Genomic DNA, 23,821 nt, shown 5'->3' with positions numbered 1-23,821 from the left:
CCATTAAGAGAATTAATCATTCACCTGTTTTCCGACTGCTGGGAAGTTCACAGGTTTTCTTTACACCTCACATTTATCTGCTGCTGAACATCATAATGTCCTTTCTCTAGAAAAAGGATTCTTCTTAAGTGAAACGATCACTTTTAAAATGTTTGTTAACCCCAAGAGACCATGAAATCAGAGAGAGCTGTGGGAAAAGTTGTTTATTACAAGCTGAGATTATTTTTTCCTGTAATAGGAAGAGGCTGCTTTTCTGAACTTCTGTGAGGTGAGGATGAAACCCGAATTCTAACGTAGAGTGTGACATGAACACAGTGGGGTTCACTTGGTTTCAAACAGTTATGGCCTCTGTGTTCGGACATGTGTAATGGACTCTATGACAAGGAAAGAACAACCTGGTGGGAAGTGAGAGGAACACCCAGGGGATTTTCTCTTATCCCAGCCTCTCTGTTTTCTCCAGGCCTCTCTAAACATTTCTCTTCCCCATGGCTTGAGTGTGTGGGGTTATCTCTGGATAAGGGCCCTGAATGTGAATTAGCAGGCTTTGGATAAATTTAAATGGGTGGATAATAGGACACCTCTCTCTCGCAGTTTGGAATGTTCTTTACCAGCAGGATCTTATCTACTCTGAGAAGACATTTCCAGGGTTTCCCCACCTGCACCCCGAGAGGCCCTCCCCTAGGAAGGGGTGAGACCAGCCGTGTTTGCCCATCCCATGGCCTGGGGACCGCCTGTCTGTGGGCAGAGGTTCTCACCCTTTCTTTTGGGCTGATGGTGTTTTTCACTTTCTCAGGCTCTCCCTAGAGGAGAAGGTGATAATTGAATTTCAAAGGATTCTTTTACTCAAAAAAAAAAAAAAAAAAAGACCATCTGTTTCTAGTGGAGAGATACTCTTTCTGACCCCGAGGATCACCTGTGACTGTCTCCGAGCCTTCCAGTGCTCCTTCGCAATACTGGGTTTACAAGTGTAGCTCCCTGAATTAATTGAGTTCCTCCAGGGTGGGGACCTCTGTGTCTCTGTGTGGATTACTAAGCACTTAGTAGGCCTCCAGTACACGTTACTGTAGATTGAAAAAACTGTGTAAACAAAATGAGCTCTTAGGAGAGTGGTTGTTGCCAGTAAGTGAGGAAGCCAGCTGTGTTCTCTTAAATAACTGAATTATGATGCTACCTAAGGAAAGAGTTGTGGGCACAGGAGCCTGATTTTGAAGAGCAGGGTACCGCGTTCTTCAAAATCAAGTGCACAGATGTAGACTCCTCCAATCTGTATGAGGTGATGGGACTCGATTACTGAGAAAGTCTGTCCTTCAAAGCCCTAACTTTTCAGTGTTCTGTGATACCCCCAGCACGTAACGGGTACTTAAATATTGGCTGAAACGGTGCACTGAAAGTTTCTTGAATGAAGACACATTTGTTTTGTTTAATTATTCAGTAAATATGTATAGAGCCTCATTGTGCCTAAAACAGTGTTTTATTTTTTTTAATTATTTTTTTATTTGAGAGAGAGAAAGACAGAGTGCACTCGAGTGGCGGGAGGGACAGAGGGAGAGGGAATCTCGAGCAGACTCCGCTGCTGTGTGCAGAGCCTGACGCCGGACTCGATCTCACGATGCTGAGATTATGACCTGAGTGGAAACCGAGAGTCCAACACTCAACCAACTGAGGGACCCAGGTGTCCCTAAAACAATGTTTATATGAGGTTGTACACTCTGTGTTTCAGATGCTTAACCCATGGAAGGGAAGTGAGATAAATTTCCCCTTGGCGCTCACTCCTGATAAACTGGGTTCCTGATGAGCAGGGTCTGTCATTCACCTTGTGTCCCCATGCCTGACAAGAACCCTTTAAATAAAGTGTTTAGAGGCATGTTTGAACTAGACTTTGAAGGGTTTAGGGATGCATGGAATGAGAAATAAGGCATTCAGGGCAGAGAGTCTCTCCTAGGAAAAGGTGCATATGTGGAAAGCAGTATATTGTGGGAACATGGGTTATAACCCTAAAGTCTTAGCCAAGATTGCCTGCTGGGTGCTACCAGGCCAAGGAGAGAAGGAAAGAAAGGAAGCCAGGGTTTGGTAGAAGGCAGTGACAGGAATTTCCTGGAATGGAGGTCTGGCCTGGGATAAGTGATGCTTTGCACAAAGCTACACCTGGGTCCCAGGTGGCGTTTGGGATTTGGAGCTTGACTCCGGGGGGCATATTGTAGTCTCCAAGAACAGGAAACTGGTGACATCTAGGCAAATGTTTTAGGGCCCCCATCTGAGCTGAAATTCAAGGGAGAGCTCCAGTGGCCGTGGAAAGAAGAGTATTACACTGTGAGCCAACCACAGCTCTGTGGGCCCAAGGGAAGGTTGCAGCTCAGTGAGTTTGAGTTCCTAGTACTTTCCTTGCACACCTCTTGCAGAGCTATGTTTTTAATGACCCCTGCTAAGGTCAGGAATCAGGACCTAGGAAGATTGAGGCTGAAGGTTACCTCAGTAACCTTAGCCAGAGCAGGTGAGGACCGGCAAGGGCTGACCCCCTGGCTCTCCTATTACAAGAAAGAAAACAAGACAAGTAGATTAAGACCAGGTGTAGAAGGCTTTGAATGCCAGGCCAAGGAGTTTGGCTTTCTCTCGAAAAGGAAGAAGCAAGCCAAGATTTTTTAAATTAGAAAGTTGTCATTTGTAGACTTTGGATTTTTTTTCTTTTCCCCCCAGATTTATTAAGATGTAATTGACGTGTAACACTGTGTAAATGTAAGGCATGCAATATGCTATTTGTTACATATATGTATTATGCAATGATTACCACAATAAGGTAGTTAACACCTCCATCACCTCACATAATTACCATTTTTTTGGTAGTTGGAACATTTAAGATTTACTCTTTTAGCTACTTTCAGGTATATAATAGGTATTGTTAACTCTAGTCCCCACATGTCCATTAGATCACTTGGAACTTATTCTTCTTGTAACTGGAAGTTCATACTCATTTCCCCCGCCCTTAGTCCCTGCCAACCACCATTCTACCCTCTATTTTTATGAGTTCAGCTTTTTTAGATTCCATGCATAAGTGAAAACATCCAGTATTTGTCTTTCTCTGTCTGACTTCTTCCATTCAGCATAGTGCCCTTGAAGTCTATCCATATCCTTGCAAATGGCAGGATTTTCTTCTTTTTATGGCTAAATAATATTCCATTATGCACACACACACACACACACGCAGGCACACGCATGTGTGCACACACACATATATATATTCCCCCTGTAGACTTTTGGATTTCAGGGACCTATAAAATTAAAGCAAAATTTTTTTTTTTACAGATTGGGATAGTGTTGTCAGCATTTTTAAAAACCAACTCCCAATTACTGTCACCATTATTTCATAAAAGAAAGGACATTTTAATATTAAAAAATTTTTTTTAGGAAAGACACAATTTTAGACCAAAAGCACAGTGTTCCCAAGACACTGGTTGACAACTGTAGATAACATCTGCGTAGCTACCTTTCTGTGGTGTGTGAACAGTGTGTGTGATTGTGTGTGTGTGTGGGTATGTATGCCATGGCCCTTCTTGTTCTCATCTCACTGTCCGCGGGTGAAGACGGCGACATCACTTATTTTGTGCAGCCTGACCGTCACGCACGCTAGCACTGCGTCTGGGAATGAAGAGATCCCCAGATCAGCTGCTGTCCTGCGTGCAGGGTCTGTAGCTGAGACGGTGACATACTTGCACCACAGAACTGGATGGGCCTTGGATTTTATAATAGAATTTGGCCTCTATCCATCCTCAGAGAATTCCTAGTGTGTTTTCAAAACTCTTTATTTTACAATTTACAGCAACTCCCAGTAGTTGCTGTCAGACTCTTAACAATTATGGTCATTTCCTCGGGAGCAGATGAGACCGTGGGAGTGAATTGTCTAGCAGTCAGTTGCGTAATTTTCAAGGCAGCATCCCTACGGCGCTTCCCCTTCTTGGTGTGGAAGCGTACACGAGGGTGTAACTGTCCATTGGTAAACGCTTTTGAGGATGATAATTATTATAAAAAAATCTATTTTGCTAATAGCTTTAGAAAACGTTTTTTTCTGAAAATTTGAAACCTTTCAAATAACATTATTTTGTGCCGTTTGGGGGAAAAAGTGACATTTTTATGAGATAGACTTAGTGTTTGTCCTAACAAACTGCTTTTTTTTTCCTTAAAGATTGACTTATTTATTTTTAGAGAGAGTGAGGAGGGGACAGAGGAAGAGGGAGAGAATCCCAAGCAGACTCCACACTAAGCACGGAGCCCGGCCCTGGGCTCGATCCCACGACCCCAAGATCACCACCTGAGCCCAAACCAGGAGTCAGACGCTCAACTGACCGCACCACTCAGGCACCCCCTAATAAACTGCTTTTTTTTTTAAGCTTTAATTTTTTATTAGAGAGAGGGAGACAGTGAGAGGGGGAACACAAGCAGGGGGAGTGGGAGAGGAAGAAGCAGACTCCCAGCGGAGAAGCCTGATGTGGGGCTCGATCCCAGGACTCCGGGACCACGCCCTGAGCCAAAGGCAGACACTTAACGACTGAGCCACCCAGGCGCCCCCCTAAACTGCTTTTTTTTTTTTTTTTTTTTTNGCAGACGCTTAACCGTTGTGCCACCCAGGCGCCCCCTAAACTGCTTTTTAAACTGAGTATAATTCACTGTTCACCGAAAGGTCCTATTGCAATTACCTCTTTAATGTTTAATTCTGAATCTTATTTTTTCCCAGTTACACAGTTAGGCTTTTAAAAATACAAGCAATTCCAACAGTTATCATCAGTCAGTTCATACTTTAATGACATTATCTAAATTAAGTACCATTTCGTGACACTAATAAAATTATACTGCAATACTGAGCTCAAAGCAGCTATCCTACCCGTTCTCAAACTCAGTTTCCAATGTGGAAAAAAAAAGGAATTCAATATTTTTAGTCGTTGTTTTTGATGAGACACCTGTGCATAAGGGAGTTGGCGTGTGTTTGAGAACTTTTTACAGAACTCCTGTATGTAGCCGGCACTGTTCTGGGCCCCTGCCCTCCATGTAAGGAGAGACTGACAGTAGACAAATAATTATATGTCAAGTGGTATGTCAAATATGTCAAATATAAAGCAGGATAAAGGAGTAAAGGGTGATGAAGGGGCTTGCTTTTTTTTATAGAGTCGGGTTAGGAAAAGCCTTTCTGATGAATGACATTTGAAGAGATACCAGAAGGAAATGGGAGGAGATGAGTGATGCAGGCATTGCAGGCAGAGGGAATAATGAGTAAAAAAGGCCAGGCCACAGGCAGAACTGAGTGATGTTATTAGGCATGTTCTGGTGGGTTCTAGGAGAAGCAAAGAGATCAGTGCGTCTACAGCACAGGAAGCAAGGGCGAGGGTCATAGGAGATGAAGTTAGAGGGGTGAGGGGTCTGACACCAGGTCCTTGTGGGCCTTGGCAGGAACCATGGATTTACTCTGAATGAAGTGGGAGCCATCAGAGGATTTGGAGCAGAGGGGTGCCTTGGCATGACATACATTCTAGAAGGATTCCTCCAGCTGCTTGTTGCTCCAGCTCCATGAGCAAGAAGATCAGTTAGAAGACTATTGGAGCAATCCAGGGATGAGGTGGTGGGGTTTGGGTCAGAGTGGTAGTGGTGGAGGTGGTCAGATATAAGATTTATTCTGAGAGAAAAGTACAAAGGAATCCGATGGTTGGATGAGGAATCAAGAATGACTCCAGAGTTCCGGACTTGAGTAACTACAAGAACAAAGAGATCAGATCACTCATTGTGCTAGGGAGACCTAGGTACACATCTGGGGGCAAGGAAATCAAGAATTCTGTTTTGAATATGTCAAGTTTGAGATGCAAATCTAAGGAGACAGTTATGTAGGCTTTTCAGTACACAAATCTGGCATTTGGGAGAAAGTCCAGGTTGGAGAAATAAAATTGGGAGACATCAGCATAACAATGACATTTAAGGCCCCGAGACTGGGGTGCCCTGGGGAATGGAGAAACAAATACCAAAGACTGAATGCCCTCTGGCATTTGGAGGTCAGGAAGATGAGGAGGAAGCAGCCAAGGAGAAGAAAAAGGGGGTGATCATTGAAGTAGGAAAATCCCAGAGCAATGTTCTTAAAAGCTTAGTGAAGAAAATGTTTCAAGAACGAGGCAATGGTCAGAATGAAATCTTGCCATTTGCAACAACGTGGATGGAGCTAGAGAATGTAATGTTAAGCAAAATAAGTCAGTCAGAGAAAGACAAATACCGTATGATTTCACTCATACGTGGAATTTAAGAAACAAAACAAAAGATCATCGGGGAGAAAGAGAGGCAAACCAAGAAATAGACTTTTAACTCTAGAGACCAAACTGACAGTTCCCAGAGGGGAGACGGCCGGGGGAGATGGGTGAGATAGGTGATGCGTTAAGGGGTGCACTGCCATGGTGAGCGCTGGGTGTTGTATGGAGGGGCTGAATCACTAAATTATTTCACCTGAGACCAATATTACACCGTATGTTACCTGGAATTCAAATAAAAACTTAAAAAAAAACAACAACAACACATGAGGGGATGGTCAACAGTGTCAAATGTCATGATTAGTACAGACTTAGAACTAGCCATTGGCTTTGAAGATGTGAGCGTTATTTGAGGTCTTGACAGGAGCTGTTAGGTGGAGTGCTAGCAGTGAAAGCTTCATCAGAGAGGATTCGAGAGAGGATGAGAAGAGCAAAGAGGAGATGGTGATGCAGGCAACTCTTGAGGAATTCGATTATGAAAGGAAACAGAAACGGAAGAATGTGGGCTCAAGAGAGAGTTTTTTAGTTGTTTTTAATATAGGAGAATAAGTATATTTGTATGCTAATGGTATCAATCCACTAGAGAGAAAAGTTGATATTGTTGGAAGGAGAGAATTCTAGGAGCCAGTTACACAGTTAGAGTTACCAATTGGGACCATGGCCAAAAATAGCTATAATAGTGTAAAAAAAAGACCAATTCTTGGACCAGCTAGGAGTTGAGGAATTATTTTATTTTATTTGGAATGTTGCTAGGTTCTTCATATACACTGTCCTTAATGTTTATGTAACGGGACCCACAGTTATCTCCAAGCTATAGTATAGAAGGACTTCTTCCACCTGGGGGTGTGACATTGCCTGATTTGCATATGGTCCATGAACCCTACAGAAAAAATTCAACCCCTTTCCATAACTAGGGTTCAAGCATATAAAGATATTTAGGATGGGAAGTGGGGCAGGCATGACAGAAGCTAGATTACACAGAGAGACAAGATTCCTGCAAGAAAATCACCTTACATCAGGAAGTGTGGCCTGATCGGCCGGAGGCATCACAGGGCCCATAGCGGGAAGTGAGTACCAGCTCTGCATAAAGCACGTGGCTCCACTGAACCCAGCCCAACTCCAGGGGACTATCTGTGTGGCCAGCAAGGAAAGGGCCATGTGGCTCAAAACAAATGCGAGCCGACCACCCCAGAATAATTACATTACCAAAGTTCTCAACCTTTATGATGCTAACCCTTCTCTTTGTGAAAGGAAAATGGTAGAGCACTTGGGAGGAGGAAGCAAAGAATTCCAGCAGCAGTGGTAGGAAGAGTAGATGCTCCCAGAGGAGTTGAGCTAACGGACCGGACAGCACAGGTGCCTGGGCAGACCTTCAGCAGTGTGGCAGGTGGTATGGGGGTCTTAGAGTAGATTAGACCAACATCATTCAAGGGCTGAGAGCGGCAGCTTGGACATTGCCTGTGACAACTCACCCCAGAAGACAAGAAAACAAGATGTAAGCAAGCAGAAGGAGTCGCATATTGTCATTTGGTGACCCCGTAGACTTGGGCAAGGTGCCAAGTATCATTACTGAGGATGCACACATTGTAACAGCCTTGGGAGGTGGGCATTTTTATCTCATTTTACATATGGATTCGGGATGGCTGATGTTCGCTGTGGCCTCCTGGTTCGTAAACTGGAACGCAGACAGTTTCATCTGTCCCCACGTCCATGCCTTGCTGCTCCCGCCCATCAGGACCATCCTGTTACAGCCAACGCCACACTCTGCAGTCTCACTGACAGTCCTCAGGCTCTGTCCTGCCCTTGTTCCAGCAGCGCCTTGGCTGTGGGACTCGTGGTTTCTGTGGCGCCTTGAGCAGATTCCTCCTGGAATAGTTCTTTCCAACTCTCATTCCATAACCCTGTAGATTATTTTAAATGGTAAAAGTGATGGTTTGCCATCAACGAAGATGAGAATAAGCATGGGGGAAAATGGCCATTTACAACTTTAATATAAACATTTACAACTGATGCCTTTTTTTAAAGATTGTATTTATTCATTTGAGAGAGTGAGAGACGACACAGAGAGAGAGAGAACAAGCAGAGGGAGAGGGAGAGGCAGACTCCCCACTGAGCAGGGAGCCCAATGCGGGGCTCAATCCCGGGACTCTGGGACCATGACCTGAGCCCAAGGCAGATGCCTAACCGACTGAGCCACCCAGGTGCCCTTGCTCATACCTTCTGAATGAGAACAGTGTCACCCCCAAGAGGATGAAAATTGGTTTTGGGGAATAGGTGCAGGGAGTATAGTTTTTACTGTTTGAAGCTCAGATTACATACACCACATATACACATATACAGTGTATTTGTGGAATTAAAATTTCATTGGGAGATGGTCGGGGAAAAAGTGTGTAAAAAGATTCCTTTGGGGATAAATATGGGGGGAAAAAAGGCCATGGGGTGGTGAAGGTGAAACTATTGAGTGTATTCTGTGTGCCAGAAACATGCTCTCCTTTGATTTTAATCTGTCATGAACAGTCAGAACCTACAAAATATTCAGAGCATTCCATTTTGTCCTGTCATCTCCTCACTTTAACCTTCCAGTGGGGCTTTGTTCCCGTGTGGGGACAGGAGTTAAGAATCTGGGTTTCTGATTCGGCTCAGAGCTGTTGGGTGACCTTGGGCAAGCTCTGATGCAGCTTGGAACCTGGCCCACGTCCTCGCCTTGATTTCTATCTCTGTTTGGCATAGCTGTGCGGACTGCTGCGGAGGGGAGCGAGAGCGCCCTGGGCAAACAGCTAACAGTGGCCAAGCAGCATTAATGGATGCAAGGGCAGGAAAGCGGAGAGTCCAAAAAAAAGCAGTGGTGTAGGAGGGGAAGGCAGAAAGGTGGGATTTCGTACCAAAGGGGGGCACTGACGTGAAACACTTCACACCCTCTGTCCCAAGAGGCTCTCTGCTGGAAAATACCAGACGAGAAACTGCTGGGCAAGGTCCCAGCCAGGGCGATAAGGTGCCGTGGCAGGTACAACTACCAAGGCTCCCCGTTACCCAAAGCACTTACCAAGTGCTTAATTCCACGTGCTCCTGCACCAGGGCCGCATTCCACCAGATGCTAACAGAGCACCATGTAACCCTCCCTAGCGTTAGACTCTAATTAGGGATTTCATCAGTTTTAAGGGCTTCTGCTCCCCTAATATGAGTTGAAGAAATATTTCCCCAGTATTCATTGAATAATATTTCACAACTTAGTAAAAGTCTCGCTGGGAAATACTGTGACATCTTTAAGAATTTAGCCCTGCTGTTGCTAGTATAGGTGACATTTCTAGATCAAGCCAGTGGTTTCATTGGCTTGTCCAAATGGATCTGTGACCTATTTCTAGAACTTGTTTCAGCCATGCTCGGCATGCTCTGTTATGGTTTATGTGAGATGCAAACTCAAATGTGTGTGTGTGACCACAGTGGAGACCTAAAGGAGTGAAGTGGGCTGAGTGTGAGGCTAGTTGGCGAGGTAGGCATGGGGCAGGCTGGAGACTTGGTGGCTCGTAGGGTGGGCGGGTGGCCACTGCTCCACCCACACGATGCAAGCTAGATTTTCAGAGGGTGCTAGATTTTCAGAGGGTGCTAGATTTTCAGAGTCTTTTTTTTAAACAGCCAGAAATCAGAATTTTATGTAAAATCTCCTGGGTTTTTTCCCAGCGCTCTTTGTTTTGAAAAAAAAAAAAACAAAACATATAGAAGTGGGAAGAATAATATAATGAGTACCTCTGTACCCTTCACTAGATTCATTAACCAGTTGTGAAAATTGTGCTTCATTTCCTTTCTGTGTCTCTGACACACACACACACACACACACGCACACACACGCCCCATACTTTTTCGGCTGAATCATTTCCTTAAGTATGCAGCATGAATCTGCTAGAATTCTTCTGTGTAACCACAATACGATTCCCACAGTACGATTTCTCAGGGGCCCAGGACCATCCTCGAACATACCATGGCTGTGCTCAAGTTCCTCATAGTGTCGCAGTAATGGTTCTGTAACTACAGCTGCATCCATAACCGTAGCTACAACTGTGTGTTTAAATCCAGGTTCTAATCCATGACCACACATTGCATTTCATTGTCATGTCTCTGTAGTCTCATTTAGTATTGGTGTTTTTGAAGCGTGCAGGCCATTTGTTTCTCAGAACGTGCTTCCACGTAGACTGTGGCTGTTTCCACTGCAGGCGTGAAGGTGTGTCCGCCATACTGGTTCTCAGCGGCAAGTACACGGTGTCAGTGTGGCCCATAATCGCCGCTCTCAGCTTTGATCTCTTGATCAAGACGGGTCTTCCGGATTTCCCAATTGTAAAGAAACGTTTTCTCTTTCGTAGTCAGTGCATGATCTGTGGGGAGATACGCTGAGACTGCGTGACCACCTTATGTCCCAATAACTTTCACTCAGTAACCTTTGCTTTTATCAATTATAAGAAGAGTTCTTGTAAAGTGGTGATTTTCAACAATTCTTTCTACATTCATTACTCATGGTTTTTCTGTTGAATTCCTTCACATACCACCCCCCCCAGCTCAAACACACACTCTTTAGTATCACAGAGAATTTATGGATTTTTTTTTATTCAACTTGTTACATACTGTCACTGTGATTTTTCTTTTTGATTCTCGTGGTCACACGTTTGATCCTGCTCCTTTGTCCTGACAGACGCCACCGTTCCTTGAGTACTTTCCTGTGTGTCACAGCAAAATGTAGCAGACTCATCTGCCCCATCTCTGGCGTCAGCCATTTTTCCAAGGAGCCCTGGTTCCTTTTAGTGAGAATGAAAGCTGACTTCAAAATGTTGACAAGGGGGGGCTCCTGGGTGGCTCAGTCGTTAAGTGTCTGCCTTCGGCTCGGGTCATGATCCCAGGGTCCTGGGATCGAGCCCCGTGTTGGGCTCCCTGCTAAGCGGGAAGCCTGCTTTTCCCTCTCCCACTCCCCGCCTCCTTGGTTCCCTCTCTCGCTGTGTCTCCCTCTGTCAAATAAATAATAAAAAATCTTAAAAAAAAAATAAAACATTGACAAGGAATTTTTAAAAATGTCAAACACCATTCAGGCCAAACAGAACCCATCTGCAGATAATGTTCGGCCCATAGACTCAGTTTTGGGCCCTTGGATTGTATAGCTTTCAGTGTATGCAGATGTTCTCCTTAGAGACTGGCAGATCCGGCCCCTTGACGTTCAGTACTCATAGATAGATAGATGTTGGGAGTTTACGGGAACTGGTTACAATAGTATAGAAGACAGAGCAGAGCATCCCCTTGCCCACGGTGATGGCAGCCAAACAAACCCCCTATCATCGTCGTTCCCTATTTGTTCAACAAGTGGAGACCTGTTTAATTTTGTTTGTACAAGATAATATACTAACTGCAAATAGTAACGAGCTGTTTTTGTTTGTTTATTGTAAGAATTTTTGGCTTAGCTCACAACCTGTTTATACAGAAAGATTATATTTCTGCTGTGTAATGAACCCCTAAGTAATAAAGCTACCACTCAAATACTTCAAGAACAAAAGCAGAGATCAACAGGCTGGCGACTCATTACCTTCTTAGAGATACTGAGTTTGTAGGGAGATTAAGCACATACCAGTATGTGTCAGTGTCCTAAATGCTCCTACACACATCCTGTCGAAAATAAAATAGTGCAGAGCAGGAGGAGAAAATAAGTGATTTTACAGTGCACATTGATAAAAAATACAATTATGCTATTACTTTTATTGCCATTTAAATTACTGGTATTTTCCACAAATGAAATTTATAAATAGACGACCTGTATTACAGATAGTCATTATAAAATAATGAAACCGTACTAGAAGGTAGTACTTTTTATACCGAATGGAAAAATTTTTAAATGGACCAGGCTTGTATTTAATTTCCCTTTAAATTTTTTACTGTTTTAACTCACCTTTTTATTTGGGAGGACTGATGTCTTAGGCACAAATTTGCTTTCACAGGCATATGTTCTTGCTGATTATTAACCTTCCAGATTACTTATTAACTTTAAAGTACTGTAGTAAAAATGTGATTGTAGAAAATTGCCTGGTTGAAAACTTGGAGCTCAGTTCCTCTTTTTGTTAAAGTGATGAGAAGTGACCTCTACACCAGTGGAAGCTATCAACTTATGTAAGCCAAACAAATAATTTAGTTTGTAACTATCAGTATGTTGCTGCATTAATTTTTACCTATGCCGTTGTTAATTTTCATTTTGATCACATTTGTGCTATTGTTTCTCTCCCGGAACTTTTCATATACTTTATTAGTGAACAGAGCAAATGCAGCGTCCACTGTGGACGTCCTTCACCTGTGCTGGGTCTTGAGAGGAATCCAGAAGAGATCTCAGCCTAGGTCAGTGGCCAGAGGACCAGCCTGGCATACTCCATTCCATCCATGTTGTCTACAGAAAACTCACCATAAATAAACTTCAGGCCCCTCTCCACCTCTCCACCAGTGCGCTCTCCCACTTTATACATCACACCCTTTCTTTCTGTAGTTGTCCCCGAAACAAAACATTAGCCAGGGTGTCTACCATGGGATTCTTGACATTTGGAAGAAATATGAGATAAAGACAGCTTTCCTTTACCAAAAGTGCTAAAGAATGATTCCTTAGCAACACCCCGAGGGGTGCAGAGTATTTTCCTCTAAGCTGAAGAGGGTGGCAGTAATTCAATAGCTTTTTAAATAATAAATAGCTCCCCTCCCCCCGCAAAGGTGATGTATTAACTAGCTCTCTGAAACTAACTTCAAGATACTTACTTTGGCTTTATAATATAATGATGACATGTAAATCTTTTTGAAACCATTTGTATGATAAAGTAAAATATGCTCATGTAAGAAAAAGACCCTGAAGGTATAGAAGAATATCAAGTGAAAAGGAAATCGACTTTGCCCCTCTCTCTCGTGCATCCTTCCAGAGGATTTCTGTGCTTGCACAAAGGCATATATTTCTTTTAAAAAGAAACAAATACAAATGCTATCATATTATATATACATTCTGTAATTCCCGTTTTATACTTAACACTATGTCTTGGGCATCTTTCCAAGCCAACACGTATAGATACACTTTATTCTTTCAACAGCTGCATACTATTTTCTCATTTGAGTGTAATATAAAGTCCTGTAGTTTATTTAACTAATCACCTATTAATAGACATTTGATCAATCATGTACACATAAAACTGTCAAATTTGAGAGAATATTGGGATGAGGAAGCGTGATTTCCATAAGGAGATTACCAGGAGTGATGATGAGAAGTCCAGTCCTATTTCCGCTCCTGGTTCCCAGACCCATGGATTAGCCACAGAAGACACAGCACAACATAGGTCAGGGCATATACCCCCAAAGGGCTAAGGTACAGATTCCATCATTCTATTAGGCTGGTTGGTTGTAGGCGATGAGGTATATAGTCGAACTAGTGGATCCCATGGCCTTGTGCTCATTGTCATGTCTCCTTTGCTGTAAAATGGACCTCTTGGTCTGACGTTGTGTGGACTCCCGTGCCAGTAAAGCAGGCATTCTCTAAGCCCTTGGACTGTGGTGTAGGCAGGAAAGGCAAAATCCATATCTAAAGTTAGTATCGATGCCAGTAAGGATGCGTTGCTACCCCGTTCACATAGCAGCTGGCCTCCTTCAGGGACAGTGCGTATCAGCACCCCAGTGTCAGTGTTTGCTTCCGTCAGGTTGTACTCAGTCAGATCATCCTTGCAGAGAAGGGGCCTTGCTCCGGGGCCATGCATACCCACCATTCCTGCGGCCTTGGCCACCGTGTTTATGGGTCAGTCACACAGGCACTGTCACAAAAACAGAGCAGGCTGACGCCCACCGGAAAGACATCTCCCACTGGGGTGCTCCGTGCTTTCTCTGTGGTAGCTGCTCTCTCTGGTGGGCGTGAATATGAAGCCCAAAGATTCCCAAGCTCTGTTCTCACTCCCACAAGTACCATTTGTGCCTCTTCTCCAAATGATCTTCCAGTCTTGCCCCTTTCAGACTCTGAATCAACTAGAGGAGCTTTTTGCCACTACCCACGGGTCCATGCATATCTCACATCCTCTCTACCTTTGTATGAAGTGAGCCATCAAGCACACTGGTTGAAGCTATGCTCAATGAGAGGATATCCTGTTACCCTTGTCCAAGGCCCCTGCTGAGTGGGGCCACCGTATGGTGGCAGTCCATTTTCAGCTAGTGCCAGCATAATGAGCTGGTCCATCTGCGAGCTGGGCTTGAGGTTTTTTTCCTCCAGTAGTTGGAAAGTCCCACTAAACCAGATGTGTAAGTTGAAGGACAGGTGACAGAGCAATAAAATAAATGACATGGGAGAATATGCCACCTCTTTTCATCTCGCTTGTTCCTTCCAGACCTGTTGTGCCTGATCACAAAGGTAAGTTTTCACACACAGTGGATTGCTGAGACCTCCATGCAGTCTTGTGATGTGGGTCTCTCGGTCACTTAATCACTGATGTCCTGTGGTCAGTACTCAGTCTCTATGAGGGTTCATGAGACAGCGGGAGCTGGACAGCACTAGCATGATGGGACATACTGAATCATATGCCCTGGGAGGTAGGGTAGCTCTGATGTGCTGGAAAGTTGTGTCTTGGGTCCTACTCAATATCGGCAGCCTTCCAAACCACCTGGTAAATTAGAGCAGTGTTGCCAAGAGCTATTTCCTGGTGCACATGTGGAAGATATGCTGTCTCCAGAATCTAAAGAGACCCACCAAGTCAATGCCTTTTTTTAGTGGTGGGCGATACAGCATGCCCCAAGCCATCGGACCCCTGGAACATTACCCTTGACATGCCCCGGCGGGTTTTCTCCCGTCCTCTGGCATACATGTGTGTCAATGGGACATTCAGAACACTTGTCATTCCCTACTCACTGGAAGGTCCAGTTAACTCGATGTCCTCAATACAGCAAATCGGCACGATATTCTGTGGAATGTCAACACGATCCAAGGTCCCCATTGACTATACTGCAACAGAGAACAGGAGAGCTGACCTAGGCCTTGGGCAAGACGGTGAATGTGAACTGTCCTTTGCACAAAACGTGAACTGCTTTGGATCCTCCTTACTGATAGGGATTAGAAAGAATACATTCATCAGATCAATGATGAATGCATGATCTGACAAATTGCATGTCAGGTGCCAGAGACTATGTAGATCTGTTCCAGAAAAGATACCACGTCTGGCCCTGCAATTATAGCGGTCTGCCAGGTGGATTGAGTGGGATACGATGTGGACTACCACCCCTGCATCTTAACGTCTGTAATGGTGTGAATCCATCATTGACTCTTGAGATGGGGTTTGGCTTCTGATTTGCTGTTTTGGCCAGGGTCATGTTGGGGGTGTGCAGTTTCAGAGACTTCTCTTTGGTCCTTTCTGCCATATTTGGCTCTTACTCCACAGGTTGTGGAACCAATGTGAAGGTTTGTGAACTTTTAAGTGTATCCATCCTCATGATGCACTTGGGAGTGGAGGAGATAACTTCAAGAGTGGATCTAGGGACCCAGTAGGCCCACCGTGAGGCATGACTCTAACCTGGGGCCATGACAGCATTTTGGGTCCTTAGATGTCAGTGCCAGCTCAGACTTTGTAGCCAGCCACAGCCCTTGAAAGGCCTGACACTTTCCCTTTCCCCAGTTGCTCTGATGAATAGCCGCAGATCCCTTCGGGAAAGGATCGAGGGGTGCTTGTGGTGGCGTTGCAGGATCCCTCAGCATGGTGACTCAGTTGCAAGCGCTTTGGTCTACACACTGCCTTAGATCTAGAAACTGGGTGAGAAACTGCAGTTTTCCATTCTGACAGGCGACCTCAACCTTCTGCTGGCCGTCTCTCGATTTCTTCTGATAACCCGAGCACCACACCTGCAAGCTGCTCTGCTGTTTCAGCTGTGAGAACTCCGTGCTGAGCGACTTCCTGTCTGTGCATCAGCACGGATTTCTGGGAAATACGGTGTTTGGCCTCACTTCCCATGGTGGTAGTTACATATACCTCACCACTGTCAGCACCTGGTCTCAGCCACTCTGGAATCTTCTTACTCCAATTGGAACCAGAGAGCCTCGTTCCATGGTAGCATCTCCAGCCTATCGAGGCCAGCCAGCACTGAGCTTCTCAAAGATGCCAGTGACCTCCTTCCCCGTGCCTTCCTTACCGCTTTCGTGGAGGAAAGAAAGACTGTCCCCGGGTGTCCTTGTCAGGAATTCAATCCCAAGTCATAGAACAGTACTCCCATGTCAATGAATTTCCCCCTCCCCAGCCTTACATTTCACCACTGCCAGGGCCTAAGGCCGTCAAGCTTCCTGCTGGTGCGCATGAGTCGGGTCTTGTAATTCTGTCAGTTATTTCCTCCTGCAGCAAGAGCCACATTACCTGGCTTGAGCACATTGCCACGTCGTCCTAGTTTTGCAGGTCTCTGGGCCCTGGGAGGAGGTGGGGATAGGATCTAAGGAGGACGCCCATCTTCCTCCCCAGAACACCTGCCCTAGTGATATTTCTGGTATTTCCAGGGTCTGTGTATGGGAGGGAGTGTTTCACCTACGGCAGAAGGGCAGAAGCTGCTCCTCCCAGCCCAGAGGGTTCAGGGAATTTTGAGAGTTTAGGGTTCTCAGGCTCATTACCCTAAATGTCTCTATGCCAGATCTCAGGGCCCCTCTCTTTTCTCACCGGAGCGCTGACTTTGGCATAAGAGACCCGTTGAAGCTGTCCATTGTCTCTTTGTATCTCTGCTACACTTAAGTCCTAAGCCTGATTTGGGCAGAGTCTATCCTGTGTCTGTAGGAGGTCGGTGTCTCCTTCAATACTGCCACAGAGCCTCTGACTCTCACAGTTTGCGGGTGGCTAACGCAAACCTGTCATTTCCTCTTGTCTTTCTTCAACGACCTGAAGATATTAACAAAAGCCAGCTCGATCAATAGCCCCTGTAATTACCGTTGGCCCAGCTACTCCTGTACTACTCACGTGCCACTGCTATTGTGTGAGCCAACCACACCGCGTTCAAAAACCACAACTGGTGACAGCCTTCCTGACCGCGTCACTGCAGCTCCCCAGGGCTTCCGCTCACCTCACTTACCACCAGCAGTGGGGTCCTTGTTGCCATCTGCCCGGTGACGGATGTGGTTCCAGAATTCCATTCCAAAGATTCGCTAGCTAAGGCCACTTCTGGTACCAGCCAGCTTAGCCGGTGCACCTCCTTTAAAGTCAAGTCTGACACAAGGGAATGCATGCTAGTAGTTTACTTGGGGAATTGATACCCGGGGAGCAGGAGCAGGAATAAGGGACGAGAGAGGGAAATAGGGAAGGAGGAAAAGGCAATGTCGGGGACAACAGGAACTCAACCTGCCAGGGCTCTAGAAGGAGCCTGAGGACGGAAGAGAGGAGCATTTACCCAGCACTTCCTGACCTCCTTGCTCCAGGCTTTCCCCATGAAGCGGTAACTCCTGCAAGTTCGAATCCTCCACCAGCTCGCTGGACCTCAGCACCCCAGAAGGCCTGGGGTAGAAGGCAAAAGACACAGAGTGCGGCTGAGAGGAGGGGCTGTGGGGCATCTCCCCGGAAGCTGCTTGCCGTGGCAACAGTTAGATTAAAAGATGGGCTGACACTGATGTCCTTGCTGCTTGCAAACATTCCAGGCAGGATACCACACGAGATCCTTGGGACCCATACACCTGCCTGGGCTGTTTCTCTGGCCATCTCCATGGCTCTTACCTTCTTCAGATCTTTTCTCACTTGTCACCTTTGCTGTGAGGTCCTCCCTGATCACCCTGTTGTAAATTGCACCCCCTACCAGGCTACTGTGCCCCCACCTTCTTTATTTCCTTCCATAAGACTTATCTCGTGCTCAAACGTAAGCTCCCGAGAGCAGAGATTTCTGTTAGCCCTGTTAAGTGTTGTAATCCCAGAGCTTAGAATAATGTCCAGCACAATGTAGGGCTCAGCATATATCTTTGAATTAATATATTAAGAAATGAATCTATGAAAATAGAACTTTTTCATAGTATTCATATACTTTCTACTTTCATATATATTTTTAACATTTTTATTGCCAAAGTACAGTTGACATACAATATTATATTAGTTTCTGGTGTGCTACATGGTGTGATTCAACAATTCCATACTTTACTCAGTGCTCACCATGGTAAGTGTAGTCACCATACAGCGTTCTCACAATATTATTGACGAGGGTCGCCTGGATGGCTCAGTTGGTGAGGCATCTGACTCTTGATTTTGACTCAGGGTCATGAGATCGAGCCCTGCCTCAGGCTTTGCAGTCAGTAGAGTCTGCTTAAGATTCTTTCCCTCTCTCTCTGCCCCTCCCCCAGACCCCCATCTCACTTGCCCTCTCTCTCTCAATAAAAAATAAATTAAAAAATTTTTTTAAAAATATTAACTATATTCCCTATGCTGTACTTTCAATCTTTGTGACTTAACTTATATTATAACCGGAAGTTTGTACCTCCTAATTCCTTTCACCTATTTCTCCCATCCTCCACCCTATCTTTATATATTTTTAATAAAATTACTCATTCGCTTCTGTTTTCATATGTTTTTATAAAATTAGTACCGTCTTTGTTCAGCATTACATCACTGTCATTAGGCCCATAGATAGGCCTGTGTTAATTTTTTTCTCTTTAATAGTTGCGTAGTATTCAGTATTTCATGCTTTGAGTGTGCCGCAGTTTATTTTGCCATCTTCTTTATCAAAGGGTGTTTGTGTTGTTTCTAATTTTTTGCTTTTACAAACAATACTGCAATAAATATCCTTGTCCATGTATCTTTATGCAGTGGTGCTTTTATTTATATAGGGTATATTTCTGGAAGTGGTGTGCTGGGTAAGATGGGGGCTCTGTGTGTGTGTTTCAGTGAACTTTATGTTTCAGAACATTTTTAGATTTACAGAAAAACTGAGATGATTGTGCAGAGTTCCCATATACCCTGTGCCCAGTTCCACCCGTTATTAGCATCTTACATTAGTATGGTACATTTATTATAACTAATGAACCAGGATGACATGTTATTATTAATTAAAATCTGTACTTCATTCACATTTCTTTAGTTTTTATCTAATATCCTTTTTTCTATGCCAGGATCCCATCTAGGATACCACATTACATTTAGTTGTCAGTGTCCCTTGGCTTCTCTTACCTGTGACCGTTTTAGAGTTTCTGTGTGTTTAATGGCCATGACAGTTTTGAGAAGTACTGGTCAAGTATTTTATCACATTCTGCTTTCTTTTTTTTTTTCTTTTTTTTTTTTTTTAAAGATTTTATTTATTTATTCGACAGAGATAGAGACAGCCAGCGAGAGAGGGAACACAAGCAGGGGGAGTGGGAGAGGAAGAAGCAGGCCCATAGCGGAGGAGCCTGATGTGGGGCTCGATCCCCCAACGCCGGGATCACGCCCTGAGCCGAAGGCAGACGCTTAACCGCTGTGCCACCCAGGCGCCCCCACATTCTGCTTTCTAACAGAAACCTCCTAAAATGTTTCCCCAACCTCCTAAATGTTTTTTTAAATTTGCCTACATTAAGGTTAACTGTGCTATAATGTTCTGTGGGTTTTAAGAAATGCATAACATCACGTATTCTCCATTACAGTATCGTGCACAATAATTTCACTGCCCTAAAAATCCTGTTTCACATGTGCGTTTTTTCCCCCTAGGTCCTCTGAACTCCTGGCAATCCCTGACCTTTTTACTGTCTCCATAGTTCGGTTTTTTTCCAGAGTGTCATATGATTGATTGGAATCATACACTATGTAGTCTTTTTCAGACTAGCTTCTTTCACTTAACAATATGCATTTAAATTTTGTACATGTCTTTTCCTGGCTTGATAACTCATTTCTTTCTATCACTGACTAATATCCCATTCTATGGATGGAGCATAATCTTTTATCCTTTTGCCTAGAGGAAGACAATTTGTTTGCTTCCAATTTTTGGCAATTATCAATAAAGACATTATAAACATTCGTGAGCAGGTTTTTATGTGGATATAAATTTTCAAATCATTTGGATAAACACCTAGGATTGTGATTGCAGGATCATATGGTACAACTACGTTTAGCTCTGTAAGAAACCGCCAAACTGTCCTCCAGAGTGGCTGCGCCATTTTGCATTCCCACCAGCAATGAATGAGAGTTCCCGTTGCTCAGTATCAGCAGTATTTGGTGTTGTCAGCTGTTTTTGGATTTTAGCTATTGTGATAGGTATGTAACGGTATCTCAGTGTTTCTGTAAATTGCAGCTCCCTAGTGAAAAAAATATGTTGATCATCTTTTCATGTGTCCCATCTCTATCTCTTCTTTGGTAAGGTGTCTGCTCAGATCTTTGGCCCATGTGTTTTGGGTGTGTTGTTTTAATAAATACTGCTAGTAACTTTCCCCAAAAGTCTAACCAGCGGAGGGTGAGATGATATGTTTCCCTATCCATCCTAACACTGGATGATACCAATTTGTGAAATGTTAGGAAAACAAGTCGCTTCACATTCTTGCTCTAATTTGCCTTTCTCTGACTACTAGTGAGATTGAGTGTGTTTTCATGTCTCTGGATCATTTATATTTCCTCTTCTGTGTATTACCTGCTTATATCTTTTGCCCATTTTCCCACTAAGGTGTCTTTTTCTTCATAGTACATAAAATGTCTTTGTAAGAGTAGGGCTGGAGCCCTCTATTTGTCACAACAAATATCTCCCTGCTAATTATTGGCCTTTTGACATTGATTCTAGTGTTTTTGTTTTTTGTTTTTTTACCAAACCAGCATTATTTTTTTTATTAAGGTAAAATACACATTACATAAATTTTATCATTTTAACTGTTTTTAAGTGTATAGTTCAGTGACATTCAGGGCATTCACATTGGTGTGCAACCATCACCACCATGCATCTCCAGAACTTTTTTTTAAAGATTTATTTATTTACTTTAGAGAGAGAGCACGCACATGATGGGGAGAGGGGCAGAGGGAGAGAATCCTCAGGCAGACGCCCTGCTGAGTGCGGAGCCCAACATGGGGCCCGATCCCACCACCCATGAGATCAAGACCTGAGCCAAAACCAAGAGCTGGCCACGTAACTGACTGAGCACCCAGGCGCCCCTACGGCTCCAGAACTTTTGTCATTTTCCCAACATTATTTTCTTCTGTGGCCAAATTTGCCTATCTTGGTTTTTTTCTTCTAGATCTCTTGTTTTTTAGAATGCGTTCTTTCATCCTAAGGTCATAGAAATTTTCTCCTAAATTTTTTTCTAGTATTTATAGTAATTTATACTAAAATTTTTAATATATCTGACAATGATTCTTATATATAGGGTGGTAAGACATGGTTCTCATTTTCCTAATGGTAACCAGTTTTCCCAGAATCAATTTTAACTGAAGCACGCTGATTTCAACTGTGCTGAAGTAATACCGTGGTCACGTTAGTTTCCCTTAATACACGGATCTACTTCTGGACTCTGTGCTGCTTCTGTGTGTTCATTTCTTTCTCAGTACCCTGCTGGCCTGTTAATGATGATGCTGATGATAATGATTATAGATACTTTATTGAAAATTGTTCCGCCTGGTAAAGCGAGTTGCCCCAACTGCTTTTTGCCTTGGCAGTTTTCAAAGTTATAGTTCTATATGAACTTTGTAAAAGGCATTTTATCTAGTAAAAAAAAAAAAATCCTTTTGGATTCTGATTAGAATTGCATTATATCTACATGTTATTTTTAGAACTGACCTTTTTTTAATTTTTAAAAAGATTTTATTCATTTGAGAGAGAGAGAGAGGGTATGAGAGCAGGGTGAGGAGCAGAGGGAGAGGGAGAGGCAGACTCCCCACGGAGCAGCGAGCCTGACGCTGGGCTTGATCCCCGGAGTCCAGGATCACGGCCTGAGCTGAAGGCAGTTGCCCAACCGACTGAGCCACCCACATGCCCCTGAACTGACCTCTTTATGATGTGAATTCTTCAGTGGTATCATTTAATCAGGATTGTACCTGTACTTTGGAAGTCCTTAAATGGGATTAAGGTGAAATTTAGAGCTTTGTTTGCGAATCAAAAGCAAATTGGACACTGCTGCTGTTGAGTTTCATGATGTATTTGAGAACATTCATTGCAGGAAGAGGGAGGAGTGAGAGGAAATATGAAGAACTTGATTCTTTCTTTGCTTCTTAGTTTGGACAAGCTCCCAGCCTTGCTGGATCTCATGTGCTTGACAGGGTCTTAATATGCTGATCTGGGAATCCTTGGGAAGTACTCAGGGTTAATTATTATAAAGGAGGGGGACATCAGTTTTCTGCATTCTGTGTGAATGTTAACTGATAAAAAATTCCTGCAAATGTGTCTCTGTACCTAAGACCTAGAGTCAAGTTCAAGAATTGTAAGGGCCTGTAAAAAACATCTTACTAAGACAGCTCCCACATTCTAAAATTTAATTTCTCTTCTTTTATTATTTATCACAGTTGTGGGAAAATAATGCTTTTGAAAGGAAAACAGGATATGATCATTGAGAAAATAGTCTGTTGCTTTTGTCTGAAGCACAGACAGGATAAATATCCCCCCAGTCGCCCTGCAAAGAATAAGAATCCTTGAACACTTGAAGGATAGGAAAGACCATGGATATAATGGTCTGTATACTGGTTAATCCAGAAACATGTGACCATTGAGGACTCCCTAGGGTAGAGGTCATGAACCTTCTACCTGCAAGGGCCAGACAGGTGTGGGAGAAATGCTTCACTTCTGCAAATTATACTTTTTCTTATGTGCCTTGAAATAAACAGTCATTTTTTTTTAAGATTTTATCCATTTATTTTTTTGAAAGAGAGCACTAGTAGGAGAAGGGGCAAGGGAGAGGGAGAAGCAGACTCCCTGGTGAGCAGCGAGCCTGATACAACATGGGGCTTGATCCCAGGACCTTGAGATCATGACCGGAGCCAAAGGCAGATGCTTAACTGACTGAGCCACGTGGGCACCCCTGCAGTCATTTCTATTGCTTGTACATTTTTCTGCTTTGGATACAAACATAAGTACATTAAATATCTCACTTTTAACTCTCATATAAGAAAATTAATCATGCAAGATTGATGAGAAAAGACAGCTTTCATTTGGCCTTCTTGGCGGGGAGCGGTAGGGAGTGGTGGAGACTGAGGTGAGCTGAAGCGCACGGGTCTTCTCTGCAGTGAGCAGCGGTGTCTTGGCCGTTGCTCGCTGGTGCCACAGAACCTGCAGGCCCCATATCGCCAGATCTGCGGTGTTTTCAAGAGGGTCCTGGTAACGAGGGTTTTACCATTTCCTGATCTGAAATGTTGGCAACTGGTCTGAGATTATTCCAAGTGCTGTGCGTAAACCTTTGGCCTTGGAGGATGTGGAAGCCTGTACTTATCACAACAGATGGGTGGTGGGTGAAGGCACAGGGCCTGTGACGAGATGGAGGAAGCCGACCAAGAAGGAGACATAGCGTTCTCAGCTCTGTGGGGGAAACCAAGTAAAGGTCAGGTTAAATGCAAAATGGAGTTCTTTTTTCAGTGTCAGAGAAAATTCTTCTCTTTGCAGCAGAATATGAAATGCCAGTGTTCAAAACA

At 44.0% G+C, this 23,821-nt stretch overlaps 1 protein-coding gene across 4 annotated transcripts in view; it reads left to right on the top strand.

Moving 5' to 3' along the window:
• Window positions 1-23,821, top strand: part of CDKL1 (cyclin dependent kinase like 1) — a 55,708-nt gene that overhangs the window by 1,568 nt on the left and 30,319 nt on the right. The gene's annotated exons all lie outside the window — the stretch shown is intronic.

The sequence above is a fragment of the Ailuropoda melanoleuca genome, chromosome 20, assembly GCF_002007445.2.
Source record: "Ailuropoda melanoleuca isolate Jingjing chromosome 20, ASM200744v2, whole genome shotgun sequence".
NCBI classification, from domain to species: Eukaryota; Metazoa; Chordata; class Mammalia; order Carnivora; family Ursidae; genus Ailuropoda; species Ailuropoda melanoleuca.
Note: the sequence above shows the minus strand (reverse complement) of the source record. Positions and strands in the feature narration are given on the sequence as shown.